Raw genomic sequence first — 16,435 nt, 5'->3', positions numbered from 1 at the left:
TTGGCTGGGAGGCGGAGTGAGGGCGCAGTCAGGCACCGCCCAACTCGGCCGGGCTGGAGGCGGAGCCAGGCGGAGGGCCGGGGCTCGGGGGCGGGTCTCCGTCGGAGCCCGGCTCTGATTGGATGCGAAGAGCCCGGGGCTCCGCGGCCCGGCGGGATCTCGTAGTCCGAGGGTGGGGATGGGGGCATCTCGCGGTCTGAGCAGGAACAAACCCTCTCAGCTTGGGCTGCCCGCGAGTCGGGCGAGCTGGGTGAAGGAGGCGTGTCTTCCTCTCCTAACTAAAGTTAATGAACCCAATAAACTTGTTTCGGGATCTGTGGAGCCCTGGGTCCTATTTCTCCGTCCGGAGACGGCGTAGCCTCCTTCTCTGTAATGATACGACAAACAGATCACCTTTGCCCCAGGGTTGTCTCCCTCAGCTGGGGTGGCTTGTCTAATCATTCAAGGCATATCCATCTTACTCGGGGATATCTTCCTGCAAGTAGCTATCCCGGACTTCAGCCTGGACCTGAGAAGCCAGCACGAAACATAAATGGCTACAATCTTACCTCCTGTCCCCACTGGACAACGGATGCAATCCCATGACTGGGTCAAGGGTGGGTGGAGACAGCAGAGTTTCTCTAGAAAATTATTTCACTACTATCCTTTTCTCCAGTAAGAGTCTCAACCTCAGTGGACATTTAAAGACTTTCCCCAGAGTGACCCAGGAAGGTAGTCTGCGAAACCCCAAAACCAGAAGCCCAGGAGGTCTAACCCAAAGACAAGGAAGGTCCACAAAGCCAGAAAGGTTGGCTACCAATGCCTTGTCGCCAATGCTTGTCTCTCCCCATTGCCTCGTCTGTCCACACTCCCTCCTTACTGCATATCTAGTTTCAGCTCCTCAGGCTCACAGTTCTCCCTGCAGTGTGAGTATAGCCCTATCTGAATGTTTCCCATATAGGGGAGCCATTGACCTGCAAGTCCTACAAAGGTTCCTCCTGTCTGGAGCCAACGCTTAGTCAGGCTCCATGCACGCAGCAAAAATATGGTGAAATCACACAGAACCCACCCAGGGTCAGACGCTCACACATGCAATCCACTCACAGACCCGCCGCCTCCGCTAATCTACAGAACATATTGTAAAAAGGGCAGACCAATCCAAGCAGCGACAGCAAACCCGAGGCGGGCCCCTTCCCTCGGCAGCCCCGCCAGCCCCGCCCCCAGCCTGAGAGCCCATCCTCCCTCCACGGGCCTCCCCAGCCTGCTCCTAGCAACAGCCAACAGCTCTTGCAGTTGCCGGGCAACAGGGAGAACCTGTCAGCCCCTCGGAGGCCAGCTCGCCAGAGGTGGGCACAATGCATATCTCAGTCCATGGAGGCAGGGCATGGTGGGGCCACTGAGACTCTCAGTCGGGCCAAGTCCTGTGATTCTCTCCACCTGTTAACCACACCCTCTCAGTTCCGTGTTTTTGTTTTTGGGTTTTTTTTTTTACTTTTCTTTTCTTTTTAGCTTTTTGGGGCACACCTGGCTATGCTCAGGGTTTACTCCTGGCTCTGCACTCAGGAATTACTCAGGTGCTCAGGCCATTTGACATGCCCAGGATCGAATCCAGGCTGGCTGCCTGTAGGGCAAATGCCCTACTCCCTGTATTAGACCCAGTTTTGTGGGTTTTTTTTCTGCAGAGTCCAGCAACCTCTTTTTCCACCTGTCCTGGCTGCTCCCTCTCCATGTCCCTCTGTCTCCATGGGGGTCCGCAGGGTTATGTCAAGGCATCAGTTTGCTACCCCAGTCACATACCTTCCCACCACAAGGGCTGAAAGCTGAATGGTTATTACCCACTATGTCTGCCCCAGTTGCCAGCCCATGTCCACCATTTCCCTGAAGTCTCCCCTGGATGCTTGGTGCATCCCCAGTGGCCTGCTGCCCTAGAATTCTTCCTGGTCATCCTTTCCCTGTCAAATGGTAATCCTCTGGGGCCAGAGAGATAGTATACCAGGCAGAGTGCTTGCCTTGCGTGTGTCTAGCCTTGGTTTTATCCCTGTCACCATATATGGTTCCCTGAGCACCGCCAGGAGTGATCCCTGAGTATAGAGTCAGGAGTAAGCCCTGAGCACAACCAAGTATGCCCCTCCCAAAATATATATGTATAATTTTGTTTAACTATCCACATAATAAAAATAAAATATGGGGGGATAAGGGGGTGGGAGGGATACTGGGACCCATGGTGGTGGAAAATGGGCACTGGTGGAGGGATGGGTACTGGATCATTGTATAACTGAAACCCAAGCACAAAAATTTGTAAATCTACAACTGTACCTCATGGTGTTTCACTAATAAAAATTAAAAAAAAATGTAAATGATGGAGAATGGGCACTGGTGGAGGGATGGGTACTGGATCATTGTATAACTGAAACCCAAGCACAAAAATTTGTAAGTCTACAACTGTACCTCATAGTGTTTCACTAATAAAAATTTAAAAATATAAATAAAATAAAATAAAATAAATCTTGGGGCCGGAGTAGCAGTACAGTAGGGAGGGCATTTGCCTTGCATGCAGCTGACCCAGGTTCAATCCTGGATATCCCAAGCACTGCCAGGAGTAATTTCTGAGTACAGAGCCAGGAGTAGCCCCTGAGCATCCCTGGGTGTGACCTAAAAAGCGAAATAAAACAAAATAAATCTTGTACATGGTAGCCAAGGAAGTCCTACTAAAAGATATCACATCACTCATGGGTATTGGGGATGAGGTCTCTCCAGCCCTGGCACCACATGGTCCTTGAAGCACTTCCAGGTGTGGCCCTGGTGCTCTTTTAGTACTGGTGGGCAGGGACTGGAGCCAGAGCCTGCTGAGTACCTCAAGGCGTCATCAGCCCAAGTACCCATGGGAGTAGCCTCCATGAAAAAAATAATAAGATAGAAGATATCACACTATTCTTGTGTTCACAAACCCTTTATGGCTCCCCAGTGCCCTGAGGATAAAGCCCACACACACTGCTTTGAACTGTGCTGGAGGCAGAGGTATTAGTAGTGGTTGACAGCAAGGAGGACTCTGGGGAGCAATTTGCAAACCAGTTTTCTGCATATTACTTTGGATAAGAACCAGAAACTCCCTGTGCTTCCATTTTCTTTTCTTTTTTATTTTTGGGCCATACTTTGGCCCAGAGAGGCTACTCAAGGCTGAGTGCTCAGGAGACCATGTGATGCTGGGGACTGAATCCAGGCCTCCTACTTGCAAACTACATGCTCAGCCCATTAAGCACACAGTTTGTGTCTCATCGTTTTATTTATCTGCCCAGCCCCCTATGCCTCAGTCATTTTCCTTTTATTTTGTGGGTGGGGAGTGGAAAGACTTCCCAAACAAAGTTCAGGAATCCCAGGGGCCCCATCAGCAATACTTGGTCAACCAGATTGCTGTTCCAAAGGTTCAAGGAGTGAGGATGTGGTGGAGGGAGTGAGGATGTGATGCTGGGAGATTCCAGGGCTGCATCCAGAGATGCTCAGGGGATCAGACCATGTGGTACTGGGAATCAAACCTGGGTGGGGTACGTGCTAGGCATGCATCCCAGTAGCTACTGGCCCTCATCCCATCCTCAGGTTTCTTTTCAGTACAATAGGCCCAAGAGTAATACAGCCCCAGCACACTGGCTGAGGTCAGGGCTAAGGGAGCAAGCAGGTAAGATGCTCAGAACATTCATGTTCTTGGAATCCCTCAATAGACATTAGTTGTTATAACACTTGTTTCTGTAGGGCCCAGAAGCACTGACCCCATCTCATCTCTCATCACTCACTACACACCAGCACTGAAGCCATCTGATCAGTTTTGTTCTCCCACCCCCCAGCATCTCCCTAACCCCTGCCCTCCGCTGTCTCCTCCCTTCCCCCTCCCTTCATTCCCTGATAGATTACCCTCATTCTCCCCTGCCAGAGACCACTATGATAGTAGTAAGTCTATCTTATCTGGGGTTCTTTCCACACCCCTTGCAACACTGTCCTTGAGAGTGGCAGGTAAATCTTTGTCAAACTAGATGAATGGATAAATAAATCACGCAAACTCTACCTAGCCCATCCTTCCCTCATCCTGGAGCAGGCAGAGATGTAAACAACAAATCCAACAGGTACCCCAGAGATAGTTGCCACAGTCCTGTGTGTGGAAAGGGAAGAAACTCTTGGTGAGGGGCCTGGGGAGGAGGTCAGGGAGCCTCAGAGGAAGAAGGGGGGCCATGGGGAGCACTAAGGAACAAGAGCATCTAGGAAGAGTGATCAGGGAGAGGGTACAGCAAGTAGGCATGGGAAGGTGTTGGGACAGACCTGGGAGAAAATCAAGAGGCAGAGCTGAAAAACCCCCTTGTCTTGCAGCTCAGGTGAGGCAGGAGCTAGGACACACCCATGTTTGGTCACCTAGTGGGAGACATCACAGGCAGCCGGTACCCCTCCTCCTCTCCTCAGGCCCCAGGACCTCTCAGAAGAGATGTTCTGAGGGATGGGGTGGTACCGAGCTGGACCCCACAGGAGACACGACGTGTCCTGTGCACAGGTGCCAGTACCACCTGAACTAGGCCCTGGAAGACAGTGAAATGCCACCAGTAGAACTCAGGACCACACCCAACTCTAATAGAGAAGTGGTAGCCTCAGGGTCAGAGAGAGGCAGAGCCACCTGGGTGCTGGCTACAGGCCATACAGCAGCTCCCAGTTGCCTGAGTTCCCTCCTGCACCTTGCACTGGAATGAGCAGGGTGAGGAACTGGGGACCCTCTCAGAGAGGTGCTGCTTATGACACCCCCGCCCACGGGCTCCAGGAAGCGGAAGCTGCCAGTACTTCCCTAAAGACAGTTTCAGGGTTGATATGTCTGGTCCTGCCCAGAGTCCAGGAACAGGCAGTGCCCTTCAGAGATACCCAGATGCCAAGGTCCTGACCACCCCACCTCTGTGGTTCTCCTGTGGCAGGGAGTCCCTGGCAAGGCTTTCTAGGGACCAAACCCAGCCTGGCACCCCCAGCCTAGGCAGCTTCTGCTTCTAAATCTCAGTGGTCAGAGCAAAGCCTGTGCCCTCCCCCTCCCTGCAGCTCTGAGCCAGGCTCCGCCTCCTGGTCCAAGCCCGACTTCCCCCTTTCTGCTTCTCAGCCTCTCAGTCATTCTGAGATTGCAGTCCCCAACCTGGCCCTCTCTGCCCCTTCCTTCCAGACTCATTTTTCCAAGTTTCTCTTCCCTTCTCCCTCTGGGAGGAACAGTCCCACACCCCAAACCCTGGATGCCTTCCTTGTCATCCACCTCCTTTGGAGACAGTTGGGGAACCATACTCCTGGCCAAAAGCTGCTGAACAGGTGAGGGGCTCCACCGATGGGAGAAGAATGGAGGGAGAAGTCATATGTTCGGTCCAGCTTCTGTGACGTTGCTGTGGATCACAGCACTGAAAGCCCAAAGCAAGGGAGGCCACTGAGGGCTCTGAGCTCCAGGAGCACATCACATGCCCAAGACAGGGAACAGGAAATGAACTCACAGTGGCAGGGAAATGCATGGCATGAGGAGCTGGAGCAATAGTACAGTGGGGAGAGCACTTACTCTGCACATGGCAACCTGGGTTTGATCCCTGGCATCCCCTATGGTCCCCCAATCATCCCCAGGAGTAATTCCTAAGTGCAGAGCCAGGAGTAAACCCAGAGAATCTCTGGGTATGACTTCAAAAAAAAAGTCTACCTGGGGCTGCACTCAGGGTGTTGCTTCGATGACTAGGGCCTCACTGTCCTGTGCCTTAGTACCTTGGCAGGGATTCAGGGAGCCCTCAGGGCTTTGGAGCCCAGGCCTGAGCAGTGAGCCCCCTGCTATCCCTGAAGAACTCACAGGCTGCCTGCCACATATACTCTCTAGAGACCACCTCCCCCAGGAAACCAGGGTCCTCCAGGGGTCTCAGGGAATGATAATCAGCTCGAGCCCCAGGAGCCGCTGGTCTGCTCAGTTGCTGCCTGGCTTCCCTGTCATGCTGTCCAAAAGCTGGGTGGGAGCCTCTCTCGCGACTCGTTAGGGCCCTTATTAGCACTGCTTCCTGGAATTAATTTAATGAAGGAGCAAAAACAGCCTTAATGAAGGTGATGCAATAGCAAGCAGTCCATGGGTGCTTCCAAGGCCAGCATCCTGGGCTGGGGGTTTCCTGCACTTGGATATCTGTGGACGGAGACTGTGAGGAGAGGGGAAGAGAAGCAAGAAGACTTGCTCTGGGAGGTGTGCTGGTTGCTAGGCCCTGAGAGCAGAGAACAGACTGCGGAAAGAAAATGCTTCGGCCAAACCAATTAGAGAGGAAACGGCCTGGTTGAGGTCAGCTTTAGGCTGCTGGAGAAAGTTTCTGAGATGTGATCAGATGGTGTAAAGGCCAAGGTGAGGATCAACATGGTGTGTCCTACCTAGCTTGAGTAAGGTCATGAGCATGTGACCTCCCAATTTAGAAATGAGGGTAGAAAAGAGTTCGAATTAGTTTTTTGTTTTTGAGCCATACACAGAGGTGCTCAAGACTTACTCCTTGCTTTGCACTCAGGGATCATTTCTGGCCGTAGTCCCTGAGCACTGCCAGGTGTGATCCAAAAATCTAAATAAAATTTATTTGCATGTGATGGAAGCAACTGAAGGATTTTTAAATTAGGGTGATGTATTTTACTTTATGGCTTTTGTTTGTTTGAGGGCCACACCCAGCAGTATTCAGGGCTTATTCCTGGCTATCTTCAGGGATCACTCCTGGCAGTTCTTGGCAGACCATATGCTGGGAATCAAACTGGGGTCAACTATGGGCAAGGTATGTACCTTAATCCCTGTACTATCTTCTCTGACCCTTCTGTTTTGTTTGGGGGCTACACCTGGCAGTGCTCCAGCGACTGTTCTGGGTTGTAAGGATAGAACCTGGGTCTCCCACATGTAAGCCATGCTCTTCAGCTTTTTGAGCCACCTCCCTGGTCTTTGCTATAGTTTTTGTTGCTGTGTTGGGGCTCATACCTGCGGCCTCACATGCACAGAATATGTGCTCTACCACTAAGTCACATCCAGGACTCTGATCTGCTTCTAATAAAGTTCTGTCTTGCTGCTGTGAAAGTAGGTCCTGTGGACATGAGAGAAGCAGGGACGGAGAAGGGGGGTGGCACCAAAGAGGTGGAGGCAATGAGGGTGATGGAGGGAAACTGGGTAAGTCCCATGTCCCCTAGGAGTAGGGAATTTTCTGGGGATATGAGCTGAGCTTCTTTCCTACTGCTGCTTAGGGCTTGTAAGGTCCCCTTTCAGCTTTCTCCACAGGCTTGGCCTCTTCTCCACAAGAACATCAAAACGAGGAAATGTGTTTAAAGGAGCGATAGCACAGTGGGTAGGGCGTTTGCCTTGCACGCAGCCAACATGGCCGACCGGAGTTCGATTCCTCCGCCCCTCCCGGAGAGCCCGGCAAGCTCCCGAGAGTATCTCCCCCACAGGGCAGAGCCTGGCAAGCTAGCCGTGATATATTCAATATGCCAAACACAATAACAACAAAGTCTCCAATGGAGACGTTACTGGGCCCGCTCGAGCAAATCGATGAACAACGGGAGGGCAGTGACTGACTGACTGACTGACTGACTGACTGACTGTGCTCCCTTACCTGCTTCACAACCTTTGCGCACCTCTCCCTCCACCTTGGAGTTCCCTCCCATTTCTCCGAAGCCTTCCTAGCTCTGCTGGGATCTGGCCCAGCGCCAATCTCCCCCAGGAACCCCAGGACTGAAACTCACAAGGGGGAGGGTCCGGGAAGGGGGCGCTTGGCTTGCACTCGGCCAACACGGATTCGATCCCCAGCTCACATATGGTCCCTGGAGGACCACCAGGAGTGGTCCCTGAGTGCAGGGCCAGGAGTAAACGCTGAGCATCGCCAGGTGTGACCCAAAAACAAAAGACAAACAAGGAAAAAAAATTCACAAGGCGGAAAGGTTCAGAATGTGCTGGGGTGTTAAGTCCTCACAGACTAGGGCCATTCCTTCCGCTTTCAGCCTCCCTCTCCTCTCCCTTCTCCTGCCCCAGGACTCCAGCCCACTGCAGCCTCCCGCCTCCTCCCAGTTCCTGACGGCCCCCTTCAGCTCCCGACGCGCTCGCACACGCCCCGCCCACCACGGCCAGCCTCCCCCGGCCGCTAGCCGCAGAGAAGCCGGAAGCGGCCCGAACGCAGCCCCCGCCCCTTCCGGGCCCGCTCTAGGCCGGAACGCGGAATTTCAGTGGCACCGGGGACCCAGACGGCTCCGCGGGGCAGCAGCGCCTCCTGGTGGGAGGCAGGCGCAGCGCGGGAGCCGAGGAGGTCCGACACTCCCACCGGCTCTCTCTCTGCTCCTTCCGCCCTTTCGAGATTACCTGCAAAGGGGCCTTGCCTGCTCACTCGCTGGGTTCCGGCCTTGACCTTCAGCTCCGCGGAGCCGCCTCTCTTTACAGGGCAGCAACCACTCGGATGTCCTTGTTCGGAGAACTCCGTGGCACCCTAGGGCCGTCGCCAGACCGTCGGATGCAACCCTCGGTTCATCCTCCCAACATCCCAACCTCCCTTGACACCCGCCTTTATCTTTCCCGGATCTCGGCATCTTTACACGGTCCGTTCCAGGACGCTCTCGCCTCCACCTCCTCACCTCGCTGTGGAGATTAGGCGCTGATTGGGGCGATTATCCCTGTGGGTATTTCCCCTGCTTTGCTGAAGGTGGCACAGCTCCTTGCGTCACCTGTGCCCAGCTAGAGTCGGGGTGCCTAGCTGAGTTTAACCAGAAAGAGGTGGGCAGAATAAGCAAAGGGACCGAGTGACACTCGGAGGGACCCCGACACGCTTAGTCAAAGCTGGGTCCTTTCCTCTGCTCCCGTTACCTCTCCAAGGTAGGCAGCCAGCGGAGACCCCCAAGCCCGACTCCACAGACACGGCCAACCTAGTGTGGTGACACCCCTGTCCCTCACCTACCCAGGATGCCCAGCGCCGAGGCCCCTACCTCTCCCCGCGCCTCTCCCCTTCTGCCTCCTTTTGCGTCTCCTACAACACGTCTTTCTGGATCTCCGAGTCTGGGACGCAGGGCCCTTCTGTACAAACGTGTTTGACTCTTGGGCCACCTGGCTAGCAACGTGCAGAAGGTGGTCGCCTCGCAGCCCAGGCTCCCAGACTGACCGCCAGGGGGCAGCAGAGGCCGCCTTCTACTGCAGAGTTGGGGTGCGGGGCTGGGCGGTGACGTGAGGGGGGGTGCGGAAGATTAGGTCGCTGTCTAATCCGGTCCAGGCCCTGCTGTGCCTGGCATGGCAACTCTGCGTTTGTTGGAAAGCAGTTTTATTCTTTCACTTTTTTTTTTTTTTTTGGCATTTCAGGCCACACCCGGCGATGCTCAGGGGATATTCCTGGCTCTGCACTCAGGAATTACTCCTGGCGGTGCTCGGAGAAACATATGGGACGCCGAAGATAGAACCTGGGTTGGACTTGTGCAAGATTAATGCCTTGCCCACTGTACTATCGCCCCGGCCCCCTCTTTCAGACTTTCCCAGTTATATTTTCCTTTCCCCCCTCCCCTTTTTTCACTCTTAGGTCACACCCAGCATTGCAAGCGGCCAGGCTCATCCCCTGAACCCCACATTTGGTACCCCAAGCACTACTTAGGCCCCTTGAACATTTCAGTTGGTTATTACTGCTCCTACTTATTTGCAAGTTGCTGGATGCGTTGACAAGGAGGTCAGGAAAGAGATCTGGATGAGTCAGGGCTGAGTCTGGCTGCGTCTTGGACCCAGGATGTTCCTAACTAATTACCTGCTCTCTGCCCACCCAGGCAGGGACCACCCTGTCTTCTCTGATGCCAACAGCCCTGTTTAGCTGTTGTTTTTGAGCTCAGGGCCTGACCTGGAAGTCTTCCACTGCCTTCCAAATTACCATCTTACCAGCTTCTGGTTGCTTCCCCTCAACCACTTCTGCTTCCCAGTCTTTTTTTTTTTTTTTTTGTGAGCATCCCCAGCGATGCTCAGGGGATTCTCCTGGCTCTGCACTCAGAAATTACTCCTGGTGGTGCTTGGAGGACCATATCGGATGTCAGGGATCTAACCGGGGTTGGTTGCGTGCAAGGCAAATGCCTTCCCCGCTGTACTATTGCTCTGGCCCCTTCCAAGTCTCTCTACCCTTCCCTGTCTCTCTAAGCACCCTCTGTGGCAGGCTTCTCTCAGTCACACAAGCTGGCTGCTCTTGCTTTCTCCAGTTCCTTCCCCTCTCTTCTCCATTCTCCTTCTACTTGCCCCTTCCCTTGGCAGAACAGTCCCCATGGAGGGAGCCCCCAGTGTTTTTTCCTTCCTGACTGCTCCTCTCTAATTCTTTGTCATCTCTGTCTCCTAACAGGCATTGTTCAGGGCTGTCTTGTCCTCTTTTCTCATCTCATTAGGACCTGAGACCCTTTATAAGGCCTTCAAGACCCAGACTCCAGCACTAGCCTCTCTACGAACTCGACTCTACACAGCAGCATGCTTGGCCTCTTTGCTTTGACGTGTTTTTTTTTTTTCCCCTCTCCCCTTTCCTTCCTCCCCTTTCTCTTTCCTTCATTGTTGATATTGTGCTGATGATGACTGGAGGGTCTCTCTCTCTCTCTCTCTCTCTCTCTCTCTTTCTCTCTCTCTCTCTCACACACACACACCTGGCTACAGTGCTAATTAGCATTCACACATCAGGTCATGGTGCTCACACATGTACTGTGGTCCTTTAGTTGTGGTGCTTGCATGTGTGCTCACTGGGGTTGCAGTCTTAGTTGGGGTGCACAAATTCTGATCATGATGCTTGTGGCAGCCTGCTATACTCACCAGGAGTCATACCACAGCAGCTGCAGCCCTTTATGTGGCACGCACGCACACACACACACACACACACACACACACACACACACACCTGGCTGTGGTTTGGCAGAAATTTGCAATGCCAGGAATCGTAGACAGTAGAGCTGCTGGATTCATACCTGGTGCATGTGGGACACTAGGGACTTGGACTCATGACCATATACTTGGAAGGCAGATGCTCAAAGTCCCTGTGCTAGTTCTCTGGGCCCTCCTTTCATTTTTGTTTTTGGGTCACACCTCGAAGTGCCCGCTAAGTGTTCAGGGTTCACTATGGAAGTGCCCAGTGGATTACACAGTATGAAGGAATAAAATCTGGCCTCCTGCATTCAGAGCATGTGTTCAGCCCATTGAGCTCTGTACTCTAGTGTTGCTGTTGTTGGTTTGGGGCCTATTCCTGACTCTGATTTGGGAGCTTATTCCTGACACTGGGGTCAGGCGTTACCCTGGTGGTGCTTGGGGGACCATATTTGGTGCCAGAGATCAAACTAGGATCAGCTGCATGCAAAGCAAATGCCTTACCTTTCCAGTATTATTTCTCTGCCCCGTTCTCTTGCTCTTTTTTTTGTTGTTTGTTTGTTTGGGTTCTTAGGGTCACACCTGGCAATGCTCAGGGTTTAATCCTGGCTCTGCACTCAGGAGTTACTCCTAGCATTGTTTGGGGACCATATGGGATGCCAGGGATTGAACCGGGTTGGCTGTGAGCAAGGCAAATGCCTTACCCACTAGACTATCACTCCAGCCCCTTTGCTCCTTTCTCTTTTGGGATCACTCCCAGCTGTGTTTGGGGCTTACTCCTGGCTCTGTGCTCAGGGGTCACTCCTGATGAGCCTTGGGGACCAAATGTAGTGCCAAGGATTAAACCAGGGTTTGCTGAGTGTAGGGCAAGCACCTTAGCCTCTGTACTATCAGTCCAGCTTCCCTTTTTTAAAATTAAAAACATTTTTTGGGGCCGAGATTTAATACAGTGGTCAAGATGTTTGATTTTCACGTGGCAGACCCAGTTATGACACCCCGCATTGCATATGGTTTCCTGAGCACAGAGCTAGGAGAAAGCCCTGAGTACAGCTAGGCATGACTCCCAAACAAAATTATACAAAATAATAATAAAATAAAAATTAAATTAAAATAATAATAACTTGGGGGGTTGTGGTAGTCTGAGTCATACCTAGTGAGTGCTCATGGCCTATTTCTCCTCAGAAGAGACCCCAGCAGAGCTCAGGGGACCATCTGTGGTGTAGGCTCAAACTAGGGTCAGCTGCCTGCTAGGCAAGCACCTTACCTTCTGCCTTATCTCTTTGCACCTCCTGTTTTGGGTGGGTGGCACACCTGATGATGCTCAGGGCTTACTCCTGGCCGACTCAAGAATTACTCCTTGAGATGCCTAGGGAACAATATAGGATGCTGGAGATCCAACCCCCAGCTTAGCCACGTGCGAGGCAAGAGCCTTACTCTGTGTTCTCCTTCCCTCTGCCCCTCCTTTCCAGTAGGGAATTCCCTGGGGGAGGAATGATAGTACAGCAAGTACAGATTTGATTTATGGTGCCCCATAAGGTTCCCCAAAGCCCCACCAGGAGTGACCATTGAGGGAAGAGCCAGGAGTAACCTCTGAGCATTGTTGGCTGTGGTTCCCCAAAAATAGGGCCTTCCCATAGTGCTTGGAGCCCTGGGGATGATGATACTCAGCCAGTAATGCTGCTTGAGTCCAGCAGTGCTTGGCGGCTACTGGGACCATAGCTAGCAGAGCGCGGGGAGATACTGCGCCTACAACTGGCAGTGCTCAGAGGGGTTAACACAAGGCCCCTGTGTCCCGTGCTCTCTCCTGGCCTGATTCTCTCCCCTTCAGTGTCTGGGACATTCCAGTCTTCATGAAGGGCAAGAGCACCTCCGTCTGAAATCTCTTTGCCAGCTTCCCGCAGGGACGCCCTGGCAGCTCCATCTCTAGCTTTGGCATCACAGGACTTGCCTTTGTCCCACGACAGTCCCAAATCATCGGGGAATCCTCCCTCCTTTACCCTCAGGATCAGCCCAGGGTGTCGCCGACTGTTCCATTACCTGAGCTGACCCCTCTATGTGGAACAACAGTATTCTCAAGTCTATGTCACCCTTGGTTCTCCGGCTCCCTCCCCAGTTCTTAGTCTCAATTCATCAGCTAGAATGTGTTTCAATCTTAGTTACAGGTCTGGAGAGACTCAATGGGCTGTGTACATATTTTGCATGCAGGAGGCCCAGGTTCGATTCCCTGCACAACCCGGTCCCCTAAGCACCACTGGGAGCCACTCCCAAACTCTGCGCTGAGAGTGGCCACTGATCGCTGCTGGGTGAGGCCCCCAAATCCAAAATAAATAAGTAATAAATCAATAAGGGCAGAGATAGAAGCAGGGTTAATGCACTTGCTTCACACACAGCTAACCACGTTTTTACCCCAGGCACCCTGTATGGTCCTTTGACCATTGCCAGGAGTGAGTCAGAGCACAGAGCCAAGAGTAGCCCTTGAGCACTATTGAATATGGCACGAAAAACTAAAATCAATGAAGGAATCAATAAATCAATCAGGCTTAGTTGCTGCAAATCAGACCTTGCCCGTCCTTTTGCTGAGAGCCCAGCATTGACTTTCTCATCTTTCCCAGAGAAAATGACAAGATTTGTGGAGGGCTAAAATCTGCTCTTTGTTTGTACCACTCCCCCCTTCTCCCCTCTCTGGCCACAAGCTACCTGTACCGGCCACTTCCTGTCCTTCTGCTTTGCATGGACCGGATCCCTCTGTCTGCGGTACTCCCCGTAGGTATCCTCATGGCTTCCTCCTCCAGTTCTCAGAACTATCCCTGATAGTTCTCTCAGGGAGGTCCACACCACCCAACTCCTGAGTCCCTGTTCCTATGATCCGTACTTTGCCTTTCTTTCTGTTTAGTTTTTGGTGGTACTCAGCATCAAGGTCTGGCCCTCACACATTTGAGGCATGTTCTCTGCTGCAGAGCCGCATCCAGGATCTTTTGTTATGCTTTCCCCTATGGCACTGAATGTCTTCTAGCGAAGGGTGGAACTTGCTGATTGCATCTTGTTTTGGGCCTGAACTTAGTCTTCCACTCAGAAAATAAGCTCTAGGGGCTGGAGCCATAATACAGCAGGTAGGGAATTTGCCTTGCACACAGCTGAACCTGGTTTGATCCCTGGCATCTCATATGGGCCCCTAAGCAATGGCAGGTGTAATTTTTTTTCAAAGTCGATTTAATATTTAATGTTTTATATCATTTACAATTTTAAAGGAAAAATGACACTATCATCTTAGTAGAAGGAGAAAAATGAATAATAGTAAAAATTCTTAAGAAATTCAGAGTAGAAACATCCTTAAATGAAAAAAGTTGTTGCTAGAAACCTAGAACAAATATTATTCTTAAAAGATTAAATAGTAGAGGGGCTGGAGTGATAGCACAACAGGTAGGGCGTTTGCCTTGCATGCGGCCGACCTGGGTTCGATTCCCAGCATCCGATATGGTCCCCCAGGCACCGCCAGGGGTAATTCCTGAGTGCATGAGCCAGGAGTAACCCTTGTGCATTGCAGGGTGTGACCCAAAAAGCAAAAAAAATAAAAAAAATAACAAGATTAAATAGTAGAGAGTGCAGAGCCAGGAGAAAGCTCTGAGCACTGCTGGGTGTGACCCAGAAAGCAAAATAAATAAATAAATAAATAAATAAACTCTAGAGGGGTATGGTCTTCATTCTGTTCACTAAAGTATGAAATCTTTTGTGTGTGGGGGGGGACTTAGGATCAAACCTGGTGGTGGTGGTACTCAGGAGCTGCAGCTGGCTTTGTGCTTAGGAATGACCACTGGCAGTGCTCAGAGACCATATTTCATGCTAGGGATTAAACTGTGGTTGGATGTTTGCAAGACAAACACTTTAGGGGCTGGAGACATAGTCTAGAAATAAGGAACTTGCCTTGCATAGGGTAAACACAGATTAGATCCCCAGTACCCCATATAGACCCCCGAGTCTTGCCAGGAGAGATCCCTGAGCACAGACCCTGGAGAAAGCTTGAGCACCGCTATGTATAGCCCCCAAACCAAAACCAAAGCAAGCAAATGAAAAACAACAACCAAATATGCCCCAAGAACAAGTGCCTTAAAACCTGTACTATCTCTCCCTGAAGTGTCAATAAAAGCTTTCTTTTTGTTTTATTTTTTGGGGTGGCCACACCTGTCTGTGCTCAGGGCTTACTTCTGGCTCTGCTCCAGCATCACTCCTGGCTGGGGTCAGGAGACCATATGGGGTGCCAGGAATCAAATTTGGATAAGAAAAGTAGCTTCCCTACTGTATGATCTCTCCAGCTTGCAGTAAATTCTTGTTGAGTGATGAATGAACCCCTTTTTAGTTGAAGGTAAGTGTGAGCGTGGGTCTTGGTCTCTTTTCCTGGTGTGTGTGTGTGTGTGTGTGTGTGTGTGTGTGTGTGTGTATTATAAACATATAATTTTTTCAACAGTCAGTCATAGGAAAAGCAGTGGAAAGAAATCTAGAAAGGTTCTGTGCGCTGGAATTTCTGGCTGTTCTATCTTTGTCATTGTTCCAAGCAGAAATAAAAACCATTTTTTTAGAGCAATTTTTTTATTTTATTGTGCAGCCATAAATGGGGCCAACACCCTGCTGTGCTGCTAGGGGGACCTGGGACTACTCCTTGCCACCAGGGTCGTGGCCTGCATGTGTGTGTGTGTGTGTGTGTGTGTGTGTGTGTGTGTGTGTGTGTATTGGCATCATGGGGTGCTGTGATAAGGATCAAAGGCAGGGCCTTACATATATATGGAAGGCATGTGCTGTACCACTCGAGCCACTTCCCTAGCTCTTTAGAACAGGTTTTTTTTTGTGTGTGTATGTGGGGGTGGTGTTGAAGGTCATATCCATTATTATTCAGGGGCTATTCCTGGCTCTTTGTTCAGAGCTTGGGAGACCATACATGGTGCTATAGAATTTGAACTGGGATCAGCGGGGTACAAAGCAAACACCTGAACCTCTGTACTATCTCTTTGGCTCACACAGAAAAAAATTTTTTTTCTTTTAGAGGGGCCACACCAGTGGTGTTTAGGGCTTAGTCTTGTTGGCTGCCCAGGGAACCATAAGTGGTCCTGGGGATTGAGCCAGGGTCAGCTGTGCCCAAGGCACAGTTTTTAAAAAAATTTTAATTGAATTTAAGTTTTTTTGGTCATGGTCCTGGCTCTCCACTTAGGGATAACTCCTGGCAAATTCAGGGGACCATATGGGATGCCAGGGCTGAACCCAGGTAAGCAGAATGCAAAACAAGTGTCTTACCCATTGTACTTTCACTCCCGCCCCTATTTTTAATTTTTTTTCTTTTTGGGTCACACCCAGAGATGCTCAGGGGTTACTTCTGGCTCAAGCACTCAGGAATTACTCCTGGCAGTGCTCGGGGGACCATATGGGATGCTGGGAATCGAACCTGGGTTGACTGCATGCAAGGCAAATGCCCTATTCACTGTACTATTGCTCCAGAACCACTACTTTTATTTTTAAATGGGGCTAGAGAGATAGTCCAAGGATAACGCATTTTCCTTGCACACTATGAGCCCCAGTTCTGATCCCTGAGGACTGCCAGGAGCAACCCCAGAACACAGAGCTGGGAGT

Source organism: Sorex fumeus, unplaced genomic scaffold (genome assembly GCF_029834395.1).
Source record: "Sorex fumeus unplaced genomic scaffold, SorFum_2.1 ptg000072l, whole genome shotgun sequence".
In the NCBI taxonomy this organism is placed as follows: Eukaryota; Metazoa; Chordata; class Mammalia; order Eulipotyphla; family Soricidae; genus Sorex; species Sorex fumeus.
Note: the sequence above shows the minus strand (reverse complement) of the source record.